Consider the following 16374-nt stretch of genomic DNA (forward strand, 5'->3'; position numbering starts at 1 on the left):
GAAAATAAATGAAGTAGTATTAGATTTTAACCAAAATAGAAAACAAATATTCATAAGCCCATTGGATATAAATAACTGATTGAATAAGTAAATAAATAAATGGGGGAGAAAAGACAAATCTCTAGAGCAGAAGAATTCCAAAAAGTTTATGTAGATACTTGGCTTTCAAGAAGATGGATCATAACTTCCCACTCTTGAAGTGTTGACTCTAAATATTGTTTTTCTTCCAAAGAGAACACTATGGAAAGGCAGATAAAAGGGTAACTTTACAGGGGAGAAATCTGATGGTTAATTTCGTATGTCAACTTGGCTAGGTTGTGGTGTTCTGTTGTTTGGCCAAGCACTAGTCTGATTGTTACTGTGAGGTTATTTCACAGATGGGATTTGCATCTATAATTAGTCAATTGCATCCATAATCAACTTATTGTATCTACAATCAACAAAAGTGATTGTCCTCAGCAACCTGGGAAGTCTCCTCATCCAATCAGTTGGAGTTCCTAAAAGCCAGAATTTAGGACTTCAGTGGCCAGAAGAACAATTTCTGCCTCAACTTCAGCATTTGCTCTTGCCAGAATTGCCAGCCAGCCAGCTTTCCTTGGGGAATTCAGACTAAGGATTTCATCATCACGTTTATCAAAAGTTTCCAGCTTGTGGTCTGCCCTACAGAGTTTGGAAATGCCAGCCCCTGCAGTCATGTGAGTTTATACTTTACAATAAATGTTATACACACACACACATACACACACACACACACACATTCTATTTCTCTAGTGATAACGCAGCTAGGTGAATAAGGTATCATCAGCAGCCATATTGATGCACCTTGATCCCTGATAAGCTGTGATAAATTATGTTGATGAACTCTTGATAAGACGTGATGATGTGATGAACACAGCACTTAACCTCTGTGCTTTCCTCCCCAAAATCCATAACTGCAATCTAATCATGAGAAAAATGTAAGACATCCTGATTGATGAGCTTTCTAGAAAACACCCTACCATGAAAACTCTCTAACAAGGACAATCTGAGAAACTGTCACAGCCAAGAGAAGTCCAAGTAGGCACGATGACTAAATGTATTATGCTATCTGGTATGGGATCCTGGAACAGAAAAAGGACATTAGAGATCAGTATTGATTCATTAAGTTTAATAAATATAACAGTACTAATTTAAGATGCAAGATGTTAATAAAAGGAAAACTCAGTGCCAGTTCCTTCCTTCACAGTTTTTCTGTAACTCTCAATCTGTTTTTTAAAAACTAAAGTTTATTTTAAAATACCGTTAGACATCAGTGGTTCTAATGTTTCTCTAAATACATCCCATGGCTCGCTTGTTGCAGAGAATATTATTAAGAATGATGTGAGACACTGAGTTAAGTAGAGGTGTGGACTTCTAAGATGGATAAGGAAAATTATGAATCACCAAATGTACAGTCCTTCAAAATGATTTGATACATGAACTCACAGAACAACTCCAAGAATTAGTATTTGATGAATTAGTATTTAAGAAAAACAGATCTTATTCAACTCATTTATTTGCAACTGAGTAAACAGAAATTGTCAGATAACTTGCATAAGTATCAGGCACTTAATTGATAACTGCCTGATATTGACACCTTGGACTCTTGACTTTCAGTCTCATGCCCTTTCTACTCTATTTCTTTTTTTTTTTAATGTTAGTTGGAGGGTGGTGAGAAAAAAAGAAATCAGTACACATATATTGCAGAGGAGAGTGGAAAGTGGCTAGTTAAGGACTGTTGCTTGGATAATACAATGTGTTTGAAAATACCAGACAGAGAAGGGCAAGGAAAAGGGGCCTTGGGTAGTATATTGGTGGTAGCCAGTGGTTCTTCATTCTGCTAAATACATGACTTGCTAGAAGTCCATATATATTGTATTTACATGTCAAACTCTAACATCTCATCAAAGTGCCAGGCCTTTTAATTGCCTAAATTTAAAATGTTGGTTCTCTATGCACTGTTAATATTAATAATCATTTTTTTCTTTATGAATAGGTAAAATGCAAAGCAATAGATATTCTGTATTTAAAAATCTCTTAAATGTATATATGATCCTATAAATTATAGCTTAGGATTTTTCTCAAATTTCAGTAAATCTGTAATGACCACACATCTTACAATATCAGAACACACTGTTTCCTCTTATATTGAAGCAACTATTAAAATATCACTTTTCCAAGCAGCATTCTTAGATTAATAGGATGAAAGACAACATTATCCCAATCAAAGCTAAAGAAAATAGGAAATGGCAGTGGCTTCATGCTCAAATTGTGAAAAGGATGTCTACATCTCTAATAGAATATGGCACTGAATTTTTGACAATGAGAAGGAAAAAAAATCTCAGTTTGAAAGACTTAATTCATCATAATATTGACAGCCTCAATTTATTAAGGACCAATTAAGGACATATATATATGCTACTCAGGTCATCTACTTTACAGCTTTTCAAGATAACCCTATTTTACTATTGTAGATGAAAAACCAAGGTCCTCAAAAACACAACCAATAGTTGCAGCCTTGAAATGCAAGTCTGTTTGAGTCAAAAGCCGTTGCTTTTTCTATTATTCTGCCTTACTAAATATTACTATTTTAAATATCCTATTGCTCATTTTCTTTAAGAATCTCCTTATGGTGTATATGGAATTGTCAAACATTACCATTTAGAGACCACAGAAAATTATAAATTAAAATTAGAGATTATGGGTTTGTCTGGGAGTGAGGGGAGCATTGGACTCTTTCCTTTTAGATTGACCCTGACCTTGGGACAGCTAGGGTGCATGTAGATTTTGGCCAGGAAGAGTCTCATGTGGCATTTCAAGCAATGACAGTTGGAGTACATGAGTTCTTGAAGAGATAATTTCTTAATTCCAAAGGTAGTTGGAAGGGGATAATTCCATACACCTTGTATGTTTAGATAACTTGGAGAGATTGAAAGAGGACCATCTTTGGGTGTTGGTAGTGCACCACCTAAAAGCAACTTCATGTAGCGGGATGCACTTGTATTTGAACCAGAGGGACATCCTTTGAAGATGTTGGCCTAAAGGGTATGCATACCGAATTCTCATGATGGTCTAGAGGAAAAGCACTTCTGCAATAGTTCGAGTTGTGATATTTATAGCACTTTTTTTTTTTTTCCACAGAACACCAGTACTTGTATAGTTGGAGATGGAAAAACTTTAGATTACTTGGTTGCCTAAATAGGGTACCTTTCTATTTCCCTATGCTATTCTTATATGTCTTGGTCTGCCAATATGATATGGCGCAGATACTTCAAGGCACTAAGATACTTTGTAGTCAATAGATGATACATGTTTTTGAGAAAAACTGTCTTCAATTTAGTTGAATAAAAATGATTGCTGTATTTTTCAGTTTTTTTTTTTAATTTTTCTTGCACACTAAATCAGGACATGGAAGTAGTTAGGAGCCAAATTATGTTTGTTCTTGTACGCTGTGTAAAGGAATTTGAATTCTATCCTATTAGCCTAAGGAAACCACTGTTAGATTTTAAATAGAGAATTGGTGTCAGTATGTTTCATATTTTCAGATATATCACTCTGATGATGGGGCAGATAAAGAAACCTCTAACATAAATTTGGTAACACACCCTCCTCCCAGACAGTAACTAATTCTTCATTCCAGGGGTTTCTGGGAATGGTAATCTCAATGGAACCACAAAACATCTATTATATGTACTCCCTACTCTTACAATTTATAATAGGAGGCTTTTTAGTGGGTGGGTTAAAAGTGCAATACCACTACCTAAAATTCATAGCCCATAGTAAACTTAACTGTGGTGCATTCCAAGGGAAAGACAATTAAGTTTTGTAATAAAGTTGTCATGAAGAAAGGGGGAGGCTAAATAGTGTAACAGCGACAAAACTAGTACTTAACTAGGTACCCATTTAGGACTCGTGGAAGGTGAATTATGTTTGGGGGCGAGGAGGAAACTTGTTCTTAATCCATTCCTCTGAGTGTGAACCCATTGTATATAGGCACCTTTGAAGACATTATTTTTCATCAAGAAGTGGCCCAACTGAATGAGATTAGGCCTTAAAACCATTTCTGGAGGTTTTATAAAGAGCCAGTGGAGGAATAGAAGCTGGAAGCCAAGGGAACCCAGAAGAGAAAGGACAGGACATTGCCTCATGACAGAAAATACGAGGACCCAAGCATCGCCAGCAGCCAGCCCCAGAACATCACAGTCTTTGGGGAAAAATCAACGCCTTGTTAACGCCTCGTCGATTTTGGACATCTCCAAAACTCAAAACAGTGAGTCAATACTATGACAGGACTGAATTGGGAGGCTCCTCAGAACTCTGACGTGGTAGTTGTGCATCAAAATCATCTGAGGGTAGGTGCCCCTCTGACCTGGCAGATGCTGACTGGGCAGAGCCTTCTGCCTCAACTGAGAAGAGGAAGGAAGATTGGGCAGAAAGCAGGTTGTGTAATCCACGGATGCCAGCAGTGCCACCCATTGGCTATGAAACCATGGGCAGTGTGGAGAGCCAGGGGTTTCTCAGGGCAGGCAACAGGGCATGGAGACAAATTGGGCAGCTAGAGGCATAGGATTGAGTCAGACAAATTGGGGACCACACGTTTTATGACTCTACAAGACTCATAATTATTCTGTGACGTTGGAAGGAGCAAATGCAGTCAAAAGGGCCAAAAATGTAATCCAAAATGTGCTGATTCAAGTCGTGTTCAAGTGTCTGACAAGAATATTAGTTAGTACTCTGGTATATGCAGAAAGGTGTAGAAATGTCAAAGTTTTTGTTATTTTTAATGACTCAAATGGAAATAATCTTAAAACTGAATATATATGTTACACCATGTTAATATATGAGCTTGTCATGAGTAACTAAATGTAAAACAAACAAGATATGCAGATTTGATTGTGTATTATGTAGGAGGGAGTATTTGGCACTCTTGAACATGAAAAGTACTTAAAACAATTGGGAAATTTTTAAAAACTGGGACAAAACTTTAAAGGAGTAATTTCTGCTCCTGTAACCTGTTGATATATTTATGACTTTATTGGAACTCTTTTCACCATCATGATATACTGTTACTTAAAAAAAAAAAAAAAAAAAAAAAAAAGAATTTGCCAGTGTTCTGAAATGAATATATTTTTAAACATTTTTATTTTATGTTAGTTAAAACTTAAAGATTCACATTGTGAGTTAGAAAGGTCACTGACAGAGTGGAATATAATGAAATTAACAAGGGTTTAGAGAAATAGTGAAATTAAGCACTGAGATATCAAAAATAACTAAAGGACAAGGATGTCTGAGTACAAGAATATTAGGACCAAGGGTACAGTTTAAGAAAAAGAATAAATGAGTTTTGTGAAAATTGAAATTCCCTTAATCAATAATACAGGTAAAATATTTCAAAGGATTGAATGCATGCATTTTTAAATTGCAATAAAATTGAATGAAATTGAAGATAAATTTTAATGGTTAATTGCTAAGTAAAATAGCATGCATTTTCAATAGACTTGATAGTTTCTGAATGATCACTGTATTTTCAGCTAAAGCACCCAAATGTGAAATAATGCAACATATACTAGAACACTTGAGACTGGTGAGACAATTGCTCTGTCATTTCGGAAACCGAGAAAACTGTGATTCTGTGGATTTTTAGCAAAAAGAAAATATTTATTTTTAAACATGTGGTATTAAAATGGATATTGTTTCACCAGCAAACCAATATATAAAGCATAGTAAAGTACCTCCTAAATCTAAAATGCAACATATAATAGAAGAGCTTTACCACAGAATGCATGGTACTAAGTCATTGCTATCTGTTTGCATGACTATAGCTATGTCTGCCTTATGTTTCATTCTAGGAATCACAAAGTCCTGTGTGCAGGAATATTTCTAAAAAATATTTGTGATAAATATGAGTTTCAATAACAAATTTGGAAGTGATTGTAATAATCTGAAAATATCTGCTTATCTAGATAATTAAGGGAACTCCATATTATTTAATATGTATATTTAATGTCATGATTAAAGTCATTCAATATAGTTCAGGTGAAAAGATTAGGTAAGAAAGCGATATTAGAATATGACACTATTGATGGTGTGTGGGGAGCCACAGTACAGCACTGCCCCTGAGATTTTTTTGTGCTGCCAAATATGTTGGTCCGTAGTTACACGTGGCAGTTGGGCACTTGAAAATGTGGCTTAATGCCACAGAGGAACTGATATTTGATCTAATTTAATTTTAATTCCTTTAAATTCACATATAAAGAGTCACATGTGACTAGCAGACATTGTATTAGAAATACAGGTCCTAGATGTAAATGAAAAATTATTTTCTGTAAATTGCCAAATTTTAGATATTCATGGAAAATTAATCAAAATATAAACACCAAATTGTTTGTAGTGATTTTCTCTGTGCAGTAAACTTCCGAGTAACTTTATTTTATTCTTGAGTTTTCTCAATTTTCCAAATAGTCAAAATCAATATAGATCCACACATGTATATATATACATACACACACATAGACATACATATTCAAACATATATGTGTGGGAATAAAATCAATAAATATGAAGAGGAACTGCAAGTCTATACTAATAGAATCCAGTATCAATCACCTAGTATTAATTTTTAGAGTAGCAGCAGAAAGAAACAAAATTTGATCACATTCAAGAATCTCCTGACTATAATATTCTCAGATGACATGTCAGATATATACTCTTTTTTTTTTTTCTTCAAAGTCAGGTCAGGGTATCTGTGGCCTATTACCTTCTATTTGCCTGTTTGATATCCAAGGTCTTGAGGTCCTTTACATTTTATTTTTGCAAGAATAAAAGTTAATTTAATATTTTATTTTTATGGTGTCTCAGTATTCTCAACTTTGTATTCTTCCTTGCAACTAGATTCATGGCTTATATTGAATTTAAAATTATTCATTGCTGCTTAGTAACCAGTTATTTCAAGGAAACAGGTAAAACCCCTCAGATATGTAACAAAAGACTAATTCATAAGGTAGTTATCATATACTCAGGAAGAAAACTATCTCAAAGATAGAATTTCTTCTAAACCTAAGAACTCAGTTGTGGTCCAATTTATAAGATGGAATATTTTATTAATCTTGCTTGCCCATGACTTCATTTTACTTTTCCATCTTTCTCCTGCTCCTCTACCTCCTTTTCATCTCTTCTTTTCCTTTTTCTCTTTATTCCATATTTTTTTCTTTTTCTTTGACAATGCTATATAGAATAATATAGTGAAATATGATTTCCTTTAAAATAAAAAATAAGGAAAGTAAAGTAAAAGAAAAGGAGAGTGACATATTTACTTTAAGTTATATTTCTGTATATAACTATACTAGACATAACTTACAGTTATACCGTACTATAACTAATATAAAAATTATAGAACAAATAAGGACATGGGCAAAAAATCAGAATTATATGGTAGTTTAGTTCTAGAGATGGGTATGTCCATAATTTGAACAAGAATGATATGAACCTTACTGAAGGAGAAAATGCAGAATAAGAAAATATGCAGATTAAAGGATGTGTGAAAAGATGAATGGGTCAGAACTACTCACATTGACATAGTAGATCAAATGATGTGTGATTCATTCATGAAGGAAATATGCCTCAGGGTGCAGGCTGCCAGGGACTGGTCTAAGCCCTGGAGATAGAGCAGTAAACAGAAGTCAATTCCCATTCTCATAAAGTAGCTATTCTTCTGCAGATTGTTGATATGTTGAAGAAGCTGATATTTTAGTGAGTCTCATCAACTGCAAACTTATTTATTGGCCATTACCCAGACTGTCATCCTCTAGCTTCTTGGCACAAAATTGATGGCATAAGAATTTTGTTAATAAAATATATGTGATGCTAATGGCTAAGTGAACCATTTTCATTTTTTCATTTTAAGACAAGGTTTCCAACTACATTACTCTAGAATGCTGTGCCATAAAATAAAGATAATTATCTTCTCATTTTCCTCTGCAGATAGTTCTGTATAGTTTTGTCCATCTCACAGGCATGGTTTACAATCAGTTAAATAAAACTAACAGTAGAACTGCATGGGATTTGCAAGTTTGCAAGTCTTTACTACCTTTGTGGTTTCCTCCTATGAAAAACGCCAGGTTTTGCTTGACTTCATTTCAAACCATATACGTTTTTCACTATTTACATGACATTTTTCCAAATATTTCCTTTCTAATATGACAATGCTTTCTTTGGTCTTTCAATGTATAACTAACTAACATCCTTCAAAAATATGGGAATGTCCAAATCAAGAATGCCCTCCCATTTTCTCAGCATTTATTTTAGAGTAACTTCATAAAGATGGTTATTTGTAAAGCCAGATGAAAGCATAATCTAAAGACTTCAGCAAAAAAATGATAGGTTCTCTTAATTCACACACATTCTAAAAGTTGGAAAAACAAATTAAATTATCTCCTTACCTGAAAATCTTGCCTGGGATTTTGTGTCTAAATAACCACTTTCACAATTAAATTAAATATTGTCAAAATAGAGGAAACAACTGAAGAAGAAAACAGAAATCTGTGAGTGGGTCAAAGAATGTTGGAGAAAAGTAAAAGAGCACATAATTCAGCACTGGTTAAGGCTTTCTTGGTTTGGGAAATTTTAAGAATTATTTCTCGAGGTTTGTCTAGGATTTCATCAATGTTGATAAACATTTTATATAATAGTAGGTACTACATTTCATTCTGGTGGAGTACTATTTAAAAACAAGTCTATACTAAGGTCAGAGCAAGCTCAAGGTCACTGCTGGACTGCCTGCTTAGAATTGCATTCTTCCGTAAGGCTTAGGAACGAGAACAGATTTTAAGTACAACGTGTAAAAGAAATCTTCCTTTTTACCAACCCAAGTATCTCCTTACTCTTAGATTCCTTATCTGCAAAGAACAATGTTTCCTTTCAATGGAATATTTGACACATAGGCTCAATAGGTCTCCCACTCATATTTTACTTTAATTATGATGCTTACAATGTACAATCATGGTCTTTATTTATAAATAAAGGAAATCAAAGTCTGACAAAATTTGGATCACTGTGCATTTTTAGTATTAATGGTGACATCAAACATTAACTCATTATGCTCTGTTAACCCTTCAGTGCAAAATCTAGCCATAATGGCCATGCATAACCAGCTTTTCCTGATGTTCTAACTTAAACTAAGGTTGACAAATCTAAAGAAAGCCCCCTTTTGGTTTAAGCTCTTAGAGCTCCATTGTGTTTCTGTCACAGGAGTGATGGTAAGAGGGACTAATTAAAAGTCCAATGAATGTGCCAGGGTTAAAATCACAGGCTCTGCTCATTAACAGTCGTTTACCTAAGGATATTTCCAGAGAATTCTTTTCGATGTCTGAAAGGAACAAAAACTGGAGAGGGAGGGCACAATAAGTTTCGAAAACCATTGGCAAATATTTTATATCAGAAACATGATTTTTGAAAAAAAAAATCACTGATATCATCAATAGAAGACTCTAACTTAATGAGTACAACTTCAAACACTGTTTTTCTTTTTCTGAGTGTGTGCATGTGTGCCTATGTGTGTATGTATGAGTGTGTTTTAAAGGGGGGGGGGGATTCCTCCCTAAATCTAAAGAGTAGAAAAAGAAATAGGAAAAAAAAAATCAGAACCATTTTGTTAATTGTCTTTTTCCTGCTGTTTCCATGGTAATACTGGCTGCCAGACTTCTCTGCAGAGTGACAGTCCAACAATTCACACACTACACCCTTTCAAGCACAATGAATGGCCGTGAAAGAGGCCGAACAGGCACCATTCAGGAAACATGTGATATCTACTCAATGCACTACCTTTCATCCACATTTTCCAAATTGCAGTTAATTTAATTCTAAACAAATGGAGAAGGGGTACAAATGAGGATTAGAAGGAAAAGAACATCTTGAGCTCTAATGGGGATGGTTTGTGTGAAGAACAATACAGCACTTTCTTCTGTTGCCAAGACGTCTGCATGTAAAGATGCACTTTCCCTCTTCATCTGGGGCCTTCATTTAGACTCTATATCAACAGTGAGAACCATGGCAGAAAATTCCTTGGCAAAACAGAGTTTATGTAGGTTTTGGCTTTCCATTTGGAAACACATTTGATACAGTACGAAGTAATTTCATTTACTATGAAATAAAATATATAACTGGACTTTTTACTGACATGCAGGAGCTACCAATTTTCATAAGGTTACATTTTCCTCATTTTTGAACATCCTTCAAAGTTCCAGAGAAGAACAGCAATGAAGCATAAACTTTCCTGTAACTAAATACAAAGAATTATCTTTACACAGTCTAGAGTTGCCCTGTGATTTCTGTGTCAAAAGGAGAGTAAACCAGACCATGGTCATTTGAAAACCAAAACAAAACAAGAAAGGGTAAAATGGTGGGCTTACTATTTCCTATTATTTGATTGACAGAATCATGATGGTCATTTCCTTTGTTCATGGAATTTTTTGAGATGAATGTCTCAGAAAACTTGGGAGAATGTATCTTAGAGGCACCATATATAGATCTGTATTCTCTATTTTAAAAGATAGAAGATTTTCTTTATTCCATTGATGGGCTTAATGTGTAACAACATCATGAACAATTTGGTTAAAGTTGTACTAGTCAGATACCAAGCTTAATATTTCATTTTTAATATCAAACATTTCAATATCAAACACCTCTAAAGGGATCAGTATTTCCTTTTTTGCGTTTTACTTTCTAGGAGACCACTCCTATTTACATTTACTAGTCTAGGAAAAATAACCCAAATGAATTTGCCAATAATTGTGTGTCTCAATTGCAACCTGGCTCTGTTTGAAATATGAGAACTTCCATACACTTATCTTCATCAATGAATTCCACTATGATGATTACATAATATGCTTTGAATACAAGTTATTTGAGTTATTTGAGAGGTAGTACATTGATCTTCAGATGCTTTTCATGAGTTTTCACTCTATAGTAGTTTCAGAAGATTACACTCTTCTTCAGTTCTGATTTGTCAGCTATCGAATAAGGTATAAAGAAATCAGACTTATAATGACTTTGATTTCTTAGTGGATGAGTCCCAGGGCTCAAGTATGAATTGTCCCAAATATTTTCAGAGACTTAAATGACACCAAAATCATGATGTTTGTTATTTGACAAAGGTCTTAAAAATTATTCCACCTTTATTCAGTTCTACTTCTTTTCTCTAATGTTTGAGACCCTTAGGGTTGACAACCTACAGTTACTGAAATACACAGGACAAAAGGTCATTTTCCTCATGTAAAGGAGCTGGTATCAGATGTTACCTTGTGAAAAAGCCTTGTCTGATGCAGAGATTCAGGTAAGGAGCAGCTACTGCTATTATTTCTGAAAGTTTTGATCTGCTAGATGAAATTTTGATGGTTTCTTGTGAAGAGGGGTAGAAATGGATACTTTTAGTCACTTCCATGGAATCTGATATTATCATTTCAAGACTGAGACTCAAAAAATATCCAGCACTGGACATACAGAAGTCTGTCTAGTCTTTAAAACATGGTTTCCACCAAGTCACTTGGCTTCATTTGTTTGTTTTCAAGCCCACATTCTCATGAAATGAAAACATACCATGGGTATTTCAACTGCTCAGATAAAATAGGAAAAGCCTGTGTTCATTTACTCTCAAACCCACCCTGGTGTGGGTGGGGTGGGATGGAGAAGGATAGTGATAGTATTATTAATATCATTTTTGAAATCCTTGAATTACAAGCAATACCACCTTTTGGTAATGTTCTTAATAGAAAATAAAATATCAATGTTAGGTAATTAGAAGTAATCTATCGCAGGAGAAGCACAGGTAAAATAAGTACTGAAAGATTTCAGTGTTTGAAGAAATCTCTACTAACAGCTGTTCTGAGTAGACAGGATAGTGACTTGACCATACCGCTTGTGTCTATGTGTCCATCCATACGTCTTAGTGATAGCTCTCAGGGCCCTTTCCTTTTCCTTTAGGAAAAGAAAACACCCTAGACTAGATTTCAGACTAGCTAGACTGGTTTATTTTCTCCCCAAAGAACAAGTACTCAAAATCTTCTGTAAAAGATGTATTTGGGTTCCATAGAAGCCCATAAATGGATGAGGGAGGGACTGAAGGAACTCTTCAAATGGTATACCAGAGTTGGTTTATACTTGTATAAGTGCATTTTTCTGATGAGAAGGTCCACAATTTTATCCAAATATCGAGGGGGCATTACTCAAGAATTGAAATGTCACTGGTTTGTAAAGTCTTAATGACATTGGCCCTAAAATCTCTGTGTGATGTGTGTGATTTCTTTGGTTTTCATTTCTCAGAGGCACTGAAAAGGTTGACCATAAAAATTAACAAAACTTTTGCTCAGTCCAGTGTTCCTTAAAAACAAAAAAACACATAGTGTTAGTTTTGATTTGTTAGGAAGGAGTGTCCTTGCCCTCTTAATGTTGGTTTAAATAAAAAGTCATTAAACTCAAAAGTGTTCCATAAGTTGATGATAATTGGCAAGTGGTCTCAATATGTCTTTTATCATCACTATCGAGATCACACAAAAGTGAAACCGAGAATGAAGACCTAAGTCTTTACTTTTGGGCAAGAAATGGGTCTTTAATTTTGAAATGTCACGGTTCTCGGAAAGGATCATTTGGTCTTTAAACCTTATTTTGAAATGAATAAATAACAGCTGAAAATCTTCATCTTCAGAAAAAAGATGGAGAAAAAAGAGGAATAACTCACATAGCAGCTATTATGAGCACGTTAACTCCCTATGACAGGGAAATATGGGTCCCTCGGATCCCATCAAAAGTCCTGGCAAACTCTTAGTGCTTTTTGCCCTAAGCAGATGTTTAACTGTGAATTTAACTTGTCATTTTTAAAGACAGTGTTTAATTGTTTCCTTCATTTGGGCAACAAACAACTCTTTTAGGAATCAAGGTCAATGTTATTCACAGTCTTTCTACCAACACAGTGCTGTTCTTCTTGTTTTGTTTTAGGGTAATGTATCAATTAATATTGGTCTTGGTCATCATGTTAAAAAATTAAAAGGACAAGAACTATTAATGATTTTCTCCTTTTTAGACACCCAATTATTTCAATGATACAGCCATAAAGACATAAGATGGGGTATCATAAATTTGAAATTTGCCCTCTCAGTGGCAATATGTCTCTGAATATCTCTAATTGAAAAGGATTTTCTAATATGATTTTGTTTCAATTTCATCTTGATAATATATTCTCTCATATACCAACATTCTATTGGTGAATATTTGGTTATTTAGGTTTATACTTTCCATGCAACTTGTTCTTTTCAGCTATTCAAACATTCTGCTGTTTTTAGAAGATAACTAAAATGGAGTAAAACAAAGATATTTTGCATTTTCTATATTGATCTAAGCTAAATATTGGTGAAAAACAAATTTGGAAAGCAGTCTAAAGTGAGAATTTTATATTTTCAATTCATTTTACTAATCGTCCTACTCCTTTTAACAAGCACGTATATGGACTTATCATTTCATAACCACTGTTCAAAGTACTTTGCATACATTAACTCAATTAATCTTCATAACAACCCCTTGAGACAGGTGCTATGATTACCCATATTTTATAGGTAAGTAAAAGAAGGTAGCTCGTGAAAGATAGAGCCAGGGTTTGAAATCAGGCAGTGTAGATCAAACCTTCAGAGCTTTTAACAAAAATATTTTCCTCATTTCCAACTGAGCCCTATTAATGCTTTCTGTCTTAACATTCATTTTGCACTAACTTAAGACATTTTCCCAGTTTTCCTTGGTTGGTATTTGTTTATATGTGTTTTTTCATCATTTTAACATTCAACATTTCTATGTTCTTATGCTTTAGATATATGTCTTAGAAATACCATATTGCCAGATATATTTTAAACAAATATAAAAATTTATGTTTTCTAATGGAAAAATGCAGTCATTAACAACTGTGATGATTACTGATGCATTAGATTTGTCTTTCACCTTTTTAAAAAACCTAAAAATGAGGCATTGTGTTTGTTTTTATTTTATGTGAATAACATTTGTTTAGATTTATTTATGATTATTGAGTGGTTCTTTTGCTATATCTCGCTCTCTTGTCCGTCCTTCCAAGTGACTTTCTTTCTTTCTGAAATACATTACTCAGAAATCCCATTAGTGTTGGTCTGTTGATAGTAAACACTCTCAGTTTTCCCATTCCCTTATCTTCTGAATTTCATTATTTTGCTATTGAGAAGTATGCTATCATCTTCCTTTGTAGGGGATCTATCTTTTCCTTCTAGAATCTTGCACGCTGTCCTTGCTTCCAGATTCCACAGGTCAACTGAAAGGTTGCTTATTTGGAAACTTTATTCACTTATGGTGCTTAATGTAGGTTTTTTGTTTTGTTTTGTTTTGTTTTTGTTTTTACTTTACCTGTGGCTTTTTGTTTTTGTTTTTTTCCCTTTAGTTCTGAAAAATTCTCACACTTTTCTCTTTGAACATTGTTTCATCTCCATTCTGCCCAATTTATCATTCTGGGAAATAACACAATACACCATCTCATTCTGTCTTCCATATATCAACATATCTCCCATCTCTCTGCATCTTTTTCATTGAGCTGTATTCTGGATACTTTCTTAAGATATGTTTTGGTTCCATAATTCTCTCTCCAGTAGTATCTAATCTGTTGTTTAACCAACCCCCATTTCAGCTATTTTATTTTTTATTTCTAGAAATCCTATTTAATTCTTTTCCATATCTGTCTGATGTTTTCTAATTGCTAAAGGCTTCTCACTATTTTTAATTTCTAATTATTTGCTATATAGTCATTTATATTCTGTACTTAACCTTTCCAATATATGAAACATTTAGAGGTCTAAATCTGCTATTTGTTACTCCTGCCTCCTTTCACTCATGGTGGTTGTTTTCTTTGTGTGATTGAGGCTCTTTGTGAGCTCCTGTATGGTGGGTCTAAAGGGGATAAATTTGTAGATGCTTTCCAAACACACACCATTTGTATTTGCCTCATCTGGGAGCCACAGAGTACTACCTATCTGGGACTACTTTAACTTCTTAAAAGGTTCCTGGATTAATGCAGGTATTTCACATACAGATACCCCTTTTTGTGGAAGACCAAAGACCTGGTCTATACATCCCAGAATTGGAAGAAGTAATTTCCCCAAAAGAAAGCTAGGTGTTCTTGCTTTCTTCTTGCCTGCTACTTCCCACTGTTTATCACTTGATGCATGTATTTAAGTATGTATGAATATATTCACTTCTGTCAATTTTTATTAAGTGCAAGTAACATTGTCTTCTCCTTTGTTTAGGAATTTGGCTATTTACATACAAAATTGGAATGCTTTTAGCCTCTATTTTCTAGTTTATAAAGGTGGGTGCTTATAAGAATCTAAGTAAACATTTTGCTTTAAAGAACTTTAAGAATATACATAACACATATAAAGAATTTTGAACACACAGCATCATATAATTTTAAAAGGCTATTATTCAAAGTTAATATCTTAGAAGAATGATACATTCTCTTATACTTTCCTTAAATCGGTTCACCAGGTATCCAGTTAATTGGTAAAAGAGGAAATTGATTATAAATAACAATATTAGTAAGACAATAACAATAATTAGGTGTTTCTTTTTTCAGGCACTCTTCCTAGACCTTGAAATAAATTAATTAGTCTTATAATGTGCCTAGGTATAATTTTCTTTGAGTTTATTCTGCTTGAATTGTGTAGCTTTTCTTGAATTTATGGATTCTTGCTTTTAATTAATTTTGGAAAACTCTCTAGCATTATCTTTTCAAATATTTTTCCATCCAACACACCCTCTTTCCTTTCTTTTATAAACTCTAATAACATATATATTAAATCTTTCCACTGTGTCTTATATTTCATTTATTCTTGTCTAACTTTTTCTATCTTTTGGAATTCTTAATCTCACATTGGATATTTTCTTCAGCTCTATCTTCCAGTTTAATAATATTTTGTTCAGCTGAACAGAAATAAATATATATAAATAAGAATGTATATATTTTTAAATATATCTACAGAGTTGTTAATTTCAGTTATTGTATTTCAATGCTCCAGCGTGTTAATTTGACTCTTAGTTTATATTTTCTAGTTTTCTGCTGTGTCTGCTCACTTTGTCATCTATTTTTTCCAATTATTAATTGTAATTATTTAAAAACTCTTTATGATGAGTTCTAATATCTGGATCTCCTGTGCATCTATTTCTATTTTTATGTCCATTTCTATTATCTATATTTTCTCTTGCATTTCAGTTGTGTGCTTTGGTCCCATGATATGAATGGAAATGTTTTCTTGAGTTCTGGAAATTGTATATGACAAGTTATGAAGATAATTTGCAGAT

General features: G+C 33.8%; 1 long non-coding RNA gene across 4 annotated transcripts in view; it reads left to right on the forward strand.

Annotated features, from left to right (window-relative positions):
- Positions 1-16374, forward strand: part of LOC119533826 — a 107923-nt gene that overhangs the window by 77347 nt on the left and 14202 nt on the right. For 3 of the 4 annotated variants that reach the window (XR_005216885.1, XR_005216884.1, XR_005216886.1), the window contains exon 2: positions 11225-11347. This is a non-coding gene — a long non-coding RNA (uncharacterized LOC119533826). The remainder of the gene's footprint in view (positions 1-11224; positions 11348-16374) is intronic. The other variant, XR_005216887.1, reaches the window with a different exon arrangement.

Source organism: Choloepus didactylus, chromosome 5, assembly GCF_015220235.1.
Source record: "Choloepus didactylus isolate mChoDid1 chromosome 5, mChoDid1.pri, whole genome shotgun sequence".
In the NCBI taxonomy this organism is placed as follows: domain Eukaryota; kingdom Metazoa; phylum Chordata; class Mammalia; order Pilosa; family Megalonychidae; genus Choloepus; species Choloepus didactylus.